This window comes from Colobus angolensis, unplaced genomic scaffold, assembly GCF_000951035.1.
Source record: "Colobus angolensis palliatus isolate OR3802 unplaced genomic scaffold, Cang.pa_1.0 Scaffold98, whole genome shotgun sequence".
NCBI lineage: Eukaryota > Metazoa > Chordata > Mammalia > Primates > Cercopithecidae > Colobus > Colobus angolensis.
This window is the reverse complement of record NW_012123820.1, coordinates 5,875,645-5,891,455: the sequence shown is the minus strand read 5'-3', so window position 1 is coordinate 5,891,455 and position 15,811 is coordinate 5,875,645. Positions and strand designations below refer to the sequence as shown.

At 36.8% G+C, this 15,811-nt stretch overlaps 1 long non-coding RNA gene across 1 annotated transcript; it reads left to right on the top strand.

Annotated features, from left to right (window-relative positions):
- Nucleotides 1–1,158: 1,158 nt before the first annotated feature.
- LOC105505087 lies at nt 1,159–6,589 on the top strand. Its single transcript, XR_001000696.1, has 2 exons — nt 1,159–5,506; nt 5,780–6,589. It is a non-coding gene; the product is annotated as an uncharacterized LOC105505087 (long non-coding RNA).
- Nucleotides 6,590–15,811: the final 9,222 nt, after the last annotated feature.

Here is a 15,811-nt window from a genome sequence, read left to right as displayed (position 1 = left end):
CACAGACAGAGTAGATTTAGCATAATTCTGAAAAGTCACAGGATTTGGGGAAATGGTAAATGAGCATTGATTTCAACTTAAAGTCACCAGTTGCATTAACCTCTAACAAGAGAGTAAGCCTGTCGGGTGAAGCTTTGAAGTGAGGCATTGACTACTTCTCTGTAGATACGCAAGTCTGAGATGGCATCTTCTTCCAATATAAGGCTGTTTAATTTCTTTTGAAAATCTATTGTTTAGTGTAGCTACCTTCATTAATTATCTTAGCTACATCTGCTGGATAACTTGCTGCAGCTTCTACATCAACATTTGCAGCTTTACTTTGCACTTCTATGGATGGACAAGGCTTCTTTTCTTAAAACTCACGAACCAGACTCTGCTACCTTCAAACTTTTTTTCTGAAGCTTCCTCACCTCCCTTAGCTTTCACAGAATTGAAGAGAGTTAGGGCCTTCCTCTGAATTAGGTTTTGGCTTAAGGGAATGTTGTGGCTGGCTTGATCTTCTATTCAGATGACTCAAAATTTCTTCATAACAGCAATAAGGTTGTTTTACTTTCTTATCACTTATGTATTCACAAAGTAACACTTTTAATTTCCTTCAAGAACTTTTCCTTTGCATTGACAACTTGGTTGTTTGGCATAAGAGGCTTATGTTTGGCCTAAGAGGCTTAGCTTTCAGCCTGTCTCAGCTTTTGACACACCTTCCTCATTAAACTTATTCATTTCTAGCTTTTGATTTAAAGTGAAAGATTGCAACTTCCTTTCCCTTTAATACTTAGAGGCTATTTTAGGGTTATTAATTGATCCAATTTCAATATTGTGTCTCAGGGAGTAAGGAGGCCTGAGAAGAAGGAGAAAGATGGGAGAAAGGTTGGTTGTTGGAGCAATCAGAACATACACAACATTTATTAAGTTTACTGTATTATATAAGTGTGGTTCGTGGTGTCCCCAGTAATTATAATAGTAACATCAAAGATCATTGACTACGGATTTTAATAACAGAGACAATAATGAAACAGTGTGAAATATTGCAAGAATTACCAAAATGTGACACAGAGACATAAAGTGAGACATGCTATTGCAATGATGTCAACAGACTTCCTTGATGCAGGGTTGCCACAAACCTTCAATTTGTAAAAAATGCAGTATCTGAGAAGTATAATAAAATAAGATGTGACTGTACTTACTTGCTAAGGGACCTATTACCATACTGGCATCTTACAAAAAAAATTACAAGGAAGGAGATTATATCCAGGGATTCTTTTTGTTTTCAAGGCAAAGGTTACCAAGTTACAATGGACCAAAGTAGCTGGAATGCAAAGGAGTATAATCCTTGTCTTTGAAAAAAGAGCATTTGTTTCAATCATATGGCATATCAAAGTAATCTTTCTCCCTTCCTCCCTCCTTTCCTTGCTGCTGCTGCTTCTTTTCTTTTCTTTCTTTCTTTCTTTTTTTTTTTTGGAGAAGGTCTCACTTTGTCACCCAGGCTGCAGTGCAGTAGTGTAATCTTGGCTCACAGCAAACTCTGTTTCCCTCAAACAATCCTCTCACCTCAGCCTCCCAAGTTAGCTGGGACCACAGCCATGCTCCACCATGCCCAGCTATCCTTGCTTCTTTACTACATTTCTTTTTTCAACAAGTATTTATCAAGTAATATTGTCAAGTAATATTTATGAGCTTCCCCTCAGATAGGCATTTAGCATCATGATGGCACCATCCTCTAACAATAATGGGAAGGCTATTTTCCACTATTATTAATCATTAATTCTCCAAATCATTTTGGTATTAATTCTAATAAGTATAGAGATTAATAAATGCATTCAAACCACATGTGAATATTTGCTATAGGCTTATCTGTGCCTACTGTATGTTCAGATTTGTCTTTATATCTGAACTTTGTTATAAATAAATGACAGTAAAAATGGAATTTATAGTTCAATGAACTTGACAACTCACTTATTCTGCCATTCATTTTCCATAAAGACCATTCATTCTTCCTTGTTTTACAGGCAACTGAGCTCCAGAAAGCTCAGGTGACTTTAGAACTCAGTTCTTAGTATGTGAATTATGCTCCCATCTCACCCCTCTTCCTTGGTGGAACACTTTCCTCCTCATTTTTTTCTTGGACAGTCTGTACAAGCTGCTTGAGGTGTGCAGGAAAGTGAGCCACGTCGAAGTGTACTGCTTTTAAATTTTTGCCAGGATGAAGCACAGCCCAAAGTTGCCAATAAAAATGGATTTCTTTATCTTTGTTTCTGAAATTGTGTGATGACAATTTCTAAGAGCCCAAATCATCTCAATTTCAGGGAATATAATAATGAGGGAGCCAGGAGCAGTGAGGGGCTCACACCTGCTAATCCCAGCACTTTGGGAGGCCAAGGTGAGCAGATCGCTTGAGCCCAGGACTTTGAGACCAGCCTGGGCAACATGGCGAAACCCTGTTTCTACAAAAAATACAAAAAATTAGCTGGGCACGGTGGGGTGTGTCTGTGGTCCCAGCTATTCAGGAGGCTGAAGTGAGAGAATCACTTGAGCCTAGGAGGTCGAGGCTTCAGTGTGCCATGATTGCACCACAGCACTCCATCATCCTGGGTGACAAAGTGAGACCCTGTCCTCCCACGAAAAAAAAAGAGGGAGCTTCATCTCCCAAGAAAATGAATTAGATAGGAATAACAGAAAATTTTACTCTCAGAATAATAGGGTTCCAGCTCCTGCAGCCAAAAAAAGATAGTACTTTTTTACAACCTGAGATTACTTTTTCAAGCATTTCTCCAGTTTCACTGGCACTGAAGTAATAGTTAGCAATGCATCTGAGCTTTTCTTCCTCTAACGAGCAGGCAGAGCAGTCATAGATCATCATTTGGAGGACTATAAAATAAGCCATAGCTTAGCAAAAGGACCAAAATACATTCAGAGGAGGATGCTATTGGTAAATGTCCTCAAAGCCTATAATCTGGAAAAATACAAGGGTATATCTCTGAAACTGTGAGGATTAGCAAACTAGCTAACCTGAATCTCTGTCTTCTGGTAGTACAGACTAGGTAGTTTCAAATCTGAGTACTTTCTCCATAAAAGCATTTCTTCCCAAACATTTCTTGCCAAACTCCCAAATAAATGAGAAAAATAAAATACAGTTTTATAATTTTCGAGAAAGATTATGGGATTATGGTATTTAGAAAGAAAAGCACTCTGTAGAGTTGGGGAAATCTGGAAGACTCTTAAGGACACAGCTTTGCTGAAGTTGCTGGTTGTCACAAGACTCTTCAAAAACTACTTTCCATCAGACATCTCCCAGGGCTCTGAGGTGAATATTAACTCAGCAGAAAGATCCTTTTCTGCTACATAGGCAGGAGGTCCAGACACAGGGGAGTGGGCACAACCCAGCTGGTCTCATTTTCTGTAATATAGTTAATAAAGAAGCTCATACTTTCTCAACTTCTAGAAGCCTGGAGGATGAAAGCAGCCCAAGAGTAGGGTGAATGATGGCCTCAGTTGGCCCTTCTTAATGTATCTCAGTACTGAACGTGTGGAGATTCTAGAGAAATAGAAGGCCCTTGGAAAGAACCTCTGTCGTTTCTCTGCCACCACGCTCCCTGCTCTCCCTGCCAGATTGCTTTTCTTTCCTTTCTATTCCTTGGCTGTCCTTCACTTCATGGTGTGGGGTGTGCAGATGGCAGGCTGTGGCTTGGTGAGTGCTCTTCACTTCAGGTCAAGGTGAGGCACAGTTAACACGCTAACTACTTTTCCTCAGTTCTTTCCGAGTTGTGCAAAGCTCCTGATGCCAGACTTCCTCTTAAATTTGCACATTATTAAAGTCCAGAGTTAAGATTTGGTGATGAGGGGCAAAGAACCAGCTGTAACAGAAATCAATGGGTATCATGAAAAGGCCACTGGACTTGGGAAAACTGGGTGCCTGTCCTTGCCCTGCCATGTACTTACCTGTGTGACTGGAGGTGAGATGTTTTACCTATGGGCCTCAGTTTCTCATTACAAAATGACAGAGAGGACTAGATACCTAAGTTCTAAGTTTGTGACATTTGTAAATTTTTCTTTGCCCTTTGTGAGAGGAGTGCTAAATTTAGAGGCTTCCTGTGGTTGAATTGATGGCCAATTTTCAGGGAACCCAGACTTCCCAGTTCAGAACCCAGTTCCAGATTTTTGTGGGATCGGGGAAAGGTATTAAATAACTCCATTGAATTCTTTCCTGCATAATGCATTGCTGTGGTTGAGACTCAATAAGGTCATCACCTCCAACACACAGAACCCCTCATCATCTCCTTACAGCCAGACTGGAACTTCCAAGGACACCAGGTTGGCAAGGATTCTGAACATCCTAAATATCTAGAGTCCCTCTAATAAGGCACATATTTGTTCTTCAACACTGTTTCCTAACTTGAGACCACAAATGCGTAATCTCTCTAATATCCTAAAGCTTGGACAAACTGGGCAGCCCCTGAGCAGACCGCACAGAGCTTAAATGTCAGTGCTTTCCTTCCAGAAAGCAAAAGAATGATCCTACACCTCCCAGTCCATGGGTTGATACATGTGCCAAGGGAGCCTGGTGAAGAAGTGGGTGATTTTAAATAGCTAAGACTGCCCATGGGCAAACGTTCTTTGGCTTTTCTCCTCTGCAATAAGCATGCCTTCCTCTCTCTTGGTCCTTTTCTCCTTTCCCAGGCCCCTCTATCAATAATAATTCTGGCTCTCAGATGACTACAATTGATTAGGTGTAACTGATAGGGTAAAGGTGACACCCTTCCCAAGGCTATCTATAATGCAAAAGGATATCCAAGAAAAAAAGAGAGGTAGGGAACACCTTGGAAAACCATTTCTGGAAGACAGCCAGTCCCTGCTGTAGACAAGCCTCATTTTCCTTCCCCTAAATGTTAAAGAGTAAATTCCTCCTGTAGCCTTAGCTCTCTTTTCTATCTTTGGCTTGCTTCTTATCATGAACTATCTTTAGAGTGCCAAATTAGAACAGGGTAGGCAGAGGCAGGAATATGCCCAAATTTGGGAAGAACTGGTTGGGAATAGTTGAAAGCCTTGATATGTGCAAAGAATCATTTGATCAACCCAGTTCTTAATACAGGATACTAACTTAAAGTTTAGACTCAAGTTATATGATAATTCAAACATTTATTGTATTTATACTATTTTATATGGACTTTTCCAGGAACCAGGAATACAAAACTGACATTTCTCTGTACAGAGGCTCAGACTAGTAGAGAACAGTTGGGTACACCGTTAATTATAAGCTAATATGTATCATCAATTATGGGTTTTTATGGGGGTATGGAAGGTGGAAGGGACCAGGGAGAGATGATGAGTGATGATGGTTATGTAGTCTTTCGGACGATGGAATTATAACATTGCTCTTCCTTTCAAGCACCACATGATTTAGCAAGTACTTCATATTGGCTCCACCATTAACATGGTCAATGGCTTCTGGATACTCACAGTTCAGGCACAGTTTCTCCTGAAGATTTTTTACTTCTCCCATTTTTAAGAAGTTGTCTGGGCCGGGCGCGGTGGCTCAAGCCTGTAATCCCAGCACTTTGGGAGGCCGAGACGGGCGGATCACGAGGTCAGGAGATCGAGACCATCCTGGCTAACACGGTGAAACCCTGTCTCTACTAAAAATACAAAAAACTAGCCGGGCGAGGTGGCGGGCGCCTGTAGTCCCAGCTACTCGGGAGGCTGAGGCAGGAGAATGGCGTAAACCCGGGAGGCGGAGCTTGCAGTGAGCTGAGATCCGGCCACCGCACTCCAGCCCGGGTGACAGAAGTTGTCTGGATGTCCATGAAAGATGCTGACACTTGTATTAATTCATTAAAAAAACACCACGCCCTCCCCAAAATAAACTACATAAAAAGTAATGAATTCATAGAAGAAAATTTCACCAAGATTGAAACTAGAGAATATCCTTAGACTTGCACTTTGAGCTTTGAGAAACGTGTGCCTATTCACCATTCCAACATGAAGAAACTCTACAGTAGGAAAAAATAATTAACACACTTATAGTCTACTGCCCATGCAAGGATCAGCTCTGGCTGGGAGGCCAAAGATGGGTGACATCGTTATGCTCTGCCTTTATTTTTTCCTTCTGACTCACTCAGCTTCCTAATTGGAGGAAGGAGGTGTGGTAAAGCTATATGAAGACTATGGTTTAATTAGACCAGAAAACACTGTCATAATCTCTGGGGTCATCAGAATGTCTAGTTTTGTCTCTTGGCCAAGATAAGGGTAGTGGGATTTATGTGTTGTTTACAGTCCGAAACTACTCTGGTGATCACCAGGGTCAGTTTCTTTAATGATGGTTTCCAACTAGCCTAACACATTAAGTAAGCCTGGCTGGTAACATGACCAGAGAGACATAAAGACCCTGTTGGGAATGACTTTGAGCTCTCAAAGTCAAGATTTCTTACACAAATCTATCAGCTGGAGAAAATGAAGGCAGTGTGGTATATGTGTGCAAATAAGGACACTGTGAAGCTTAAGTATGGAATGTCTCTTGGACCCCTGATGTCATCTGTATTCTCTTTTTCTTCATGTACTATATCCTTTGCCTGTAAATAAAAGGTTTATTTGATTATGGTGTGTGGAGTCTGGTTTTGCAGGGTGGCATATGTATATTAACATATATACAAAATATTAAATCTAAAATGTTAAAATATTTTATATTGTATGTTAAATGTATAAGACATAAATATAAAACATATAAAATATTATATAGTATTTATAAGTATAAAATATAAAAAATTCTAATCACCAATTTCACAACTTTAGAGAAAAGTTGTGTGCTGCTTTCAAGGAACTTCACTTAACCAGATTTCTCATCAAATTAGGGGGCTTAATCTAAAACAAGGGAAGAAACTAAAATTCAACTGATATTTCCTCCTCACAAACAGCAGACAGTAGTAATTGTGTCTGTGTGGAACTGGCTCTCAAAGCAGGAGTTTCAAGCAATGTAGAGGAAAAGCACACACCCACAAAATTCCCTCACTGCAATTTTCTACGGCCCCTGCCTTCCTTCCACATCCTTAAAGTAGCTTCCAGCCCCTTAGAATAAGTTAAAGATAGCATTCAAACATTGTCCAGGAAAAGAGGGATTAGGTAAGGAAGATTCTATCTATGCTATTTTTTTTGGCAAATATTAGGCCCAACTGAAATGTTAAACTCTGTTTAAAGATGAGTACACAGGAACCTTAAAGAAAGGGCCTATGTAAAAGGCATACAAACACTCAAAAATTGCTTACCTACAAAGAAAACACACAGTCACTTAAAATAGAGCAGGGAAACCTTTAACTTCTTGGTAATTCTACATGAAACAAAAAAGATTAATTTCTGATGGGAAAAAAGGGTGACTCAAATTATTTTCCAGACAAGCTGTCCTTTGTATTAAATGGCTACAGAAAGTAATAAAAAATGCAAAACCTCTTTGAATAATAAGACGAACAGAAAAAGTCTGGAGTTAGTAAATAAGTATTAGATGCTGAAGATATATATATCAAACCTCAGGAAATTTATCAGTCAAAACTCTTTCAGAAAAGAAAAATCTATTTTAAGACTGCTTCCAGCTGATAGATGAATTAGCATTAAAAAGTTATGAATGAGGAAGTTATGTCATGAACAAATTAAGTTTAATTACTTGCGATAACTGGGATTAATAAATTAAAAGGGAAACTATTCATTGTTAAAAAAACTATATATAGTAAAATATTTTTTAAAAGGAAATTACAAATTAACAAATTATGACAGCATAAATTCCAAGCGGCACCACAATTTTACATCCCACTAAGAAAGTATGCTGCTAACTAAAAACAATGCCTTTTTATTACTTAGAATTTGTATTTTATATTTGTTTAAAGACTGCTTAAAGACTGATTTATCATGTATCACTCTCTAATAACATAAAGGGAAACAATAAGCTAAATAAATTAATAAAGCTATTCCTAAAACATTTTCCCATTTCAAGCCAGAATCTTTTGAATCACTATTTGATTCATTGCTGTAGATGTCTGAAGTTTTCCACACAGAATAGTTCTCCGCATCATTGAGAGAACTGAGGATGCTGCCTAATTTCTTAAGGGAGTCTCTCTGCTGTCTCCAGGACTTTTTTCTAAGCTATCAATATCCATTCTGTATAATTTGAGGCTGTCATGTTCTTGTTTTTAACAGGAGGCATGAAAGGAAGATTTTCAGACAAGTAACACACTTATTCTCTCCTCAAATGGTCCTTCAGTGGTGTGTCGACTGAAATGTCAAGAAGTTGTACTTATTCAGTCATGCCAAATACCTGCATGCCCAGGCAAAGGCAGCTTCATCACTACTATCACAAGGCAGTAGCTATTTTAACATGTTATTGCTTAAAACATTCCAGTTTCAGAGATAGTAACATGTTAAAACATGAGTCTTAGAACCGACGCAATAGAGGATAGTAGACCTGGATAAAATGCGCAGAGCTTATTAAAACAGACTGGGAGTTGGGAGGAAACATATCCTAAGTTCCTTATCTTTCAGTGAAGACAGTAAATTAATAATTTTATTTTTTGAAGTTGATAACATCATAAAGTTCTAAGTTGCTTTTAAAAATGTAAAAGTAAACACTAGTAATAAAACAGGCTAGGAGTATAGGTATAATAAATTTCAAATATTATAAAAAACTTTCAGATCAGTTCAAAATACCAAACCAATACTAACTTTCTCAAAAAAATTATTGAGTACTAAAGATAGGCCAAACTACACCTAATAATTCAATTAAAATATGCAAATAACAATTAATAGAATAATGATAACCAATATTAACATTAGTATCAATACATTAACATTAGCAATATTAATGTCATATAATATTTACATTATAAAAAATGCAAACAATATTATCCATAATAATATTGACCAATAAAATATAATATTAAATAGCATTAGATGGGAAAAAGTGGTAACTTTTAATTATTAAGGACATATATAAATCAGTTAAGATATAACTGGCATGAAGCTTTTTGCACCAAAAAGAAAAAACAATGGTGAATGATACAAAATAAAAATAGTCAGAAATAAAATACAAGGGGAAAATGACAATAACATTGTAATAAATTTTGTACTAAGAAACAGCATATATTCTGTTTAAATGCTCATGAAACATTCACAAAATTTGTCATAAAGGAAATAGTCATAATTCTATAAAAGGTAGACTATAGATATCAACCCCTAACCAAAGACATAAAAACCAGAAATTAATCATTAAAAAAAATTGAGGTTATTGTGTATAAAAACTTCAAACACACTACCCTTGACTCAAAACACAATAGTTGGAAAATAATGATAATGATAATACTATATTTCAAAGTCTCTGAAGATTGGCCTAAAGTATACATACTTCAAGCAATGATTCTAGTAGTTATAAATATACTAACTAATAAGAAAAAAATGTCTTTCAACTGCACATAAAAGATATTAGAGCATAAACCCTAGGAAAAAAGAAGATAAACTTTAATAAAGCAAGAATTAATTAAAGAGAGGATTCTAGGAAGATGGCAGAGCAAGAAGCTCTGTCATCCAAACATTGGATATCTGTGCACTGATCACTGATTGCTGCTTCTGATCACACAAAAGCAGACAAAATGGTGGCAGCTAATGGTGTTACACTTCCCCTCATTGTTCTAAGCCACTTTCTCTTGGATTGAAGTGGCTTCTAGGGGATTTAAAAGGCTGGGGCCTTTTTCCTTCTCCCCATCCACTTCAATTTTTCTCTTTCCTGCCTTTTAGGAACCTTTCTGGAGCTGAAAGGCACAAAAACTGAAATGAAAAATTCACTAGAGGAACTCAGAGACAGATTGGAGCAGGTGGAATAAAGAATCAGAAACAACAATGAAAATAACTGAGTCTGAGAACAGAAAGACTAAAGAAAATTGAACAGAGATCAAGGGACCCATGGAACATCTTCAAGCAGACAAACACACACATTATAAGAGTTCAAAAGGAAAAGAGAAAGGGGCACATAGAGTATTTTTAAAAAAATAATGACTGAAAACTTTTCAAATCTGATAAAAGCCAAGAGTATAAACATCCAAGAAACTCAATGTAATCCAAGTATCAAGAACTCAAAGAGACCCATACCAAGATACATTATACCTAAACTGTTGAAAGACAAAGACAAAGACAGAATTTGGAGAGCAGCAAGAAAAAAGCAACTCATTATAAACAGGGATTCCCAATAAGATTATTAGCAGATTTGTCATCAGAAACTTTGGAGACTAGAAGACAGTGGGCTAATATATTTAAAGTGCTATAGGGGGAAAAAAAAAAAAAAAAAAAAAACCCTGCCAACCAAGAATTCTCCATCTGGCAAAACAGTCCTTCAAAAGTGAGGGAGAAACAGGCATTTCCAGATGAATAAAAGCTGAGGGTGTTTGTTGCCACTAGATCTGCCCTGTAAGAAGTGCTAAAGGAAGTTCTGTAAGTTGAAAAGGAAGGACAGTAGACAAGAGGAAATGAGAAATTTAAATGTTCATTACCATAAAATTAAACACAAAAGAAACATTAATGCAAAAAATGAGAGGAAAACAGCTTTAAGACATATATAAAACAAATAGCAAAATGATAAAAGTAAGTCCCTCTTTATCAGCAATTACTTTAAATGTAATAGGTTAAACTGGAGAGACATAGGCAAAAGACATACATAGGCAGAATGAATTTTTTAAAAAACCACAATCCAACTATCTGCTTCCTTCAAGAGATTTACTTTAGTTCTAAAGGCATAAATAGGTTAAAAGTGAAAGAATGAAAAAGAGTATTCTATGCAAATAATAACCAAAAGAGAGCAATGGTGGCTATACTAATGTCAGATGACATAAAGTTTAAATCAAAAATGATTATGAGAGACAAAGAATGACATTATATATTAATAAATGGTTCAATATAGCAAGAAGATATAACTATAAACATTTACATATCTAGTAACAGATCATCAAAGAATATACAGCAAAAATGGACAGAATTGAAAGGAGAAACAGAAATATCTGCAACAATATTTGCAGAATTCAATATCCCACTCTCAATAACGGATAGAATAACTAGACAGAAGGTAAGTAAGGAAATAGAGGGCTTGAACAACACAGTAAATTACCTAGATCTAAGAGACGTGTACAGAACACTCTATATATCAACAAGAGAATACAAATTCTTTTGAAGTGCACATGGGGCATTTTCCAGGATAGAACATACATAGGTCACAAATTATGTCTCAATAGATTTTAAAAGATAGATGTCATATAAAGTATCTTCTTTGACCATAACAGAATAACATTATAAATCAGTAACAGAAGGAAAACTGAAAAATTCACAAATTTGAGGAAATTAGACTCTTAAATAACCAAAGAAGAAATCACAAAGGAATTTAAAAATATTTAGAAATGAATGATAATGGAAATACATACCAAACTTATGAGATACAATAAAAGGAGTGCTAAGGAGAACATTTATAGCTACAGAAACATTAAAAAACAAAACAAAACAAAACAAAAAACAAGATTTGAAATGAACAACCTAACTTTACAACTTAAGGAATTAGAAAAAGAACAAAATCACCCAATACTAGCAGAAGTAAGGAGTTGAGGCCGGGCGCGGTGGCTCAAGCCTGTAATCCCAGCACTTTGGGAGGCCGAGACGGGCGGATCACGAGGTCAGGAGATCGAAACCATTCTGGCTAACACGGTGAAACCCCGTCTCTACTAAAAATACAAAAAAATTAGCCGGCCGAGGTGGCGGGCGACTGTAGTCCCAGCTACTCGGGAAGCTGAGGCAGGAGAATGGCGTGAACCCGGGAGGTGGAGCTTGCAGTGAGCTGAGATCCGGCCACTGCACTCCAGCCTGGGGGCAGAGCGAGACTCTGTCTTAAAAAAAAAAAAGAAGTAAGGAGTTGAGCAGAGATGAATGAAATAGAAAATATGAAAATAATCCAGAAAAACAAAAGTTGTTTCTTTGAAAAGATCAACAAAATTGACAAACCTTTAGGTAGATGGACTAAGAAAAAAAGAGAGAAGCCTCCGATTACTAAAATATACAAATGAAAGTGGGGCCATTACTACTGATTTTACAGAAATAAAAAGAATTATAAGAGAGTACTATCAGCAACTGTACACCAACAAATTGGATAACATACATGAAATGGACAAATACCTAGAAACATAAAACCTACCAAACCAAGTCACAAAGAAATAGAAAACCTGAGTAGACTTAGCAAGGAGATTGAATCAGTAATAAAAAACCAGTCAACATAGAAAAGCTATGGACTGGAGGGTTTCATTGGTGAGTTTTACAAACATTTAAAGAACACCAATCCTTCTCAAACGTTTTCAAAAACTTGAAGAGGAGAGAACACTCCCTAACTAATTCAAAGAGGCCAGAATTACCATGATACTAAAGCAGACAAATAAATTAGAAGAAAACAAAACTACAGACCAATATCTCTTATGAACAAAACTACAGGCCAGTATCTCTTACGAACGTGTAAAAATACTCACCATCCACAGAGAGCAAGTGTAGATAAACTCAGAACATGCCTGAGACCTGGTTAATTAATAATACTGACTTCTGGGGAGTTGAAAAGAAGGGACTTCACACTACAGAGGATCAAAGCTGCCAATGTTGGGAAAGGCAGATTGCTGGGGAAAGGAGTGAGATCTGGACCAAGGTAGCACCCTCTGGAAACTTGTGATGAAGGTAAGAATGAAGAAATTGCTATAAATTAAAGGTCCTACTAGAACAAAACAGCATCTCTGAATCAGAAAACACACTATGCCTATGCTCCAAAACATTTACTTTTATTAGAGTAACTGCATGTGCACACGTGCACGCATGCATGCACACACACACACACACACACACACACACATACACTTCTCAACAAAATAGTAGCAAGCTGAATTCAGTGCATATTAAAAAGATTATACACCATGACCAAATGGGGTTTATTTCTGGAATGATCAATGCAATACGTAACATTAAAAGAATGAAAAAAAAACGTGATTATTTCAATTCATGCAGAAAAAGCATTTGATACTCTTTCATGATAAAAACCCTTAGAAAAGTAGACAAAAACTACAACATCCAATCCATATACACAACAAACAATACATACAATCCATATACAAAAAACACACACCAAATACCATAAGCAATGGTGAAAGACTGAAAGTTTTTCCTCTATAATCAGGAACAAGGCAAGGATCCTCACTTTTGCCACTTCTATGAAACATGGCACTGGAAGTCTTAGCTAGAGCAATTAGGCAGAAAAAAAATGCAAGGCATCCAAATTGAGTAGAAAGAAGTAAGATTATCTCTGCAGATGATATGATCTTATGTGTAGAAAACCCTAAAGATTCCACAAAACCACCACTAGAACTAATAAATGAATTCAGCAAAGTATCAGGATACAAAGTCAATACAAAAAATCTGTTGCATTTCTACATACTAACAATGAACAATCCAAACAGCAAACTAAGAAAACAATTCCATTTGCAATAGCAGCAAAAAGTATACATTACTTGGCTGAGTGCGGTGGCTCATGCCTGTAAACCCAGCACTTGGGGAAGCTAAGGTGGGTGGATCACTTCAGGTCAGGAGATCAAAATCAGCCTGGTCAACATGGTGAAACCCCATCTCTACTAAAAATTAGCTGAGCACGGTGGTGCATGCCTATAATCCTAGTTACTCGGGAGGCTGAGGCAGGAGAATTTCTTGAACTCGGGAGGTGAAGGTTGCAGTGAGCCAAGATCATGCCACTGCACTCCAGCCTGGGCGACAGATTGAGACTCCGTCTCAAAACAAAAACAAAAACAAGAAGAACAGAATAGATTACTTGGAAATTAACTTAACCATTGAGGTAAAAGACCCGCACAACAAAGGCTACAAAACATTTCTGAAAATTAAAGACATAAATAAATGAAAAGATGTACATAAATTGGATGACAATTTTATTAAGCTGTCAATACTAAAATGATCTACAGATTTAATGCAATCTGTATCAAAATCTTAATACTTTTTTTTTTTTTTGCAGAAATAGAAGAACCCATTGCAAAATTCATATAGAATATCAAGGGACCCTGCACAGCCAAAACAATCTTGAAAATGAAGAATAAAGCCAAGGACTTACACTTCTAGATTTCAAAATTTACTACAAAGCTATAGTAATCAAAAGAGTATAGTACTGTCATAAAGACAGACATACAGACCAATGGAATAGAACAAAGATTCCAGAAATAAACCCTCACATATGTAGTCAAATGATTATTGACAAGGATAACAAGACCAATTAATGGAGGAACAAACAGTCTTTTCAACAAATAGTGTTGAGAAAATTGGATGGCCACATGCCAAAGAATGAAGCTGGACCCTTACCTAACACCATATACAAAAATAGACTCACATAAACTCAAAATGTATCCAAGACCTAAGTATGAGACCTAAAACTATAAAACTCAATAGAAAACACAGGGAAAAATTTTCACAACATTTGATTTGGCAGTGACACCAAAGGCACAGGCAATGGAAGAAAAAACAGACAATTTGGACTTCATTAAAATTTAAAAATTTTGTACATCAAAACCTATTATCAACAGAGTAAAAAGGCAAGACAGATTAGGAAAAATATTTGCAAATAATATATCTGATAGGGGATTAATATCAAGATATATAGAGAACTCCTAAAACTCAACAATGGCAACAAAACAAACAACCAGATTCAAAAGTGAGCAAAGGATTTGAATAGGCATTTCGCCAAAGAAGATATACAAATGACCAACAAGCACATAAAAAGATGCTCAACATTACTAATTATTAGCGCAAGGGAAATCAAGTCTACATCATCATACCCATTACAATGGCCACTAAAAAAACAAAAAAAAAAAAAAGAAAACAACAAGTGTTGGTGAGTATATGAGGAACTTGGAACCCTTGTATACTGTCGGTGGGAATGGAAAATGGTAGAGTTTCTAAGCAAAACAGTATGCCAGATCCTCAAAAAATTAAAAATGTACCCTTTAATTTACAAAGAATTACTCTATAATCCAATAATTCCACATCCAGGGGTGTGTGTGTGTGTGTGTGCATGTGTGTATATATCAGCTATACCCACTAGCATTCCCACCAACAGTATACAAGGGTTCCAAGTTCCCCACATACTAACACTTGTTGTCTTCTGTTGTGTGTGTGTGTTTTTGTAGTGGCCATTGTAATGGGTATGATGTGATATCTCACTGTAGATTTGATTTGCCTTTCCCTAATAATTAGTGATGCTGATCATCTTTCCATTTGCTCGTTGGTCATTTGTATATCTTCTTTGGAGAACTGCCTATTCAAGTCCTTTTCCCACTTTTCATGTATACACACTCAAAAGAACTGAAAGCAAGGTCTCTAAGAGATTATTTGTACGCTTATGTTCATAGCATCATTATTCACAAAAGTTAAATTGCTGTAAGCAACCCAGGTGTCCATTGATGGATGAATGGATAAAGAAATGTGGCATATATATAAAATGAAATGTTATTCTGTCTTAAAAAGCAAAGAAATTCTGACATACTACAACACTGATGAACCTTGAGGACATCGTGCTATGTAAAATAAGCCAGTCACAAAAGGACAAATACTGTATGATTCCACTTATAAATGAGGTATTTAGAATAGTCAAAATCATAAAGACAGGAAGTGGGATGTTGGCTGCCATAGACTGAGGGGAGGGAGGAATGGGGAGTTATTGCTTAATGGGTATAGAGTTTCAGTTTTGCAACATGAAAAGGGTTCTGGAGGTAGATAG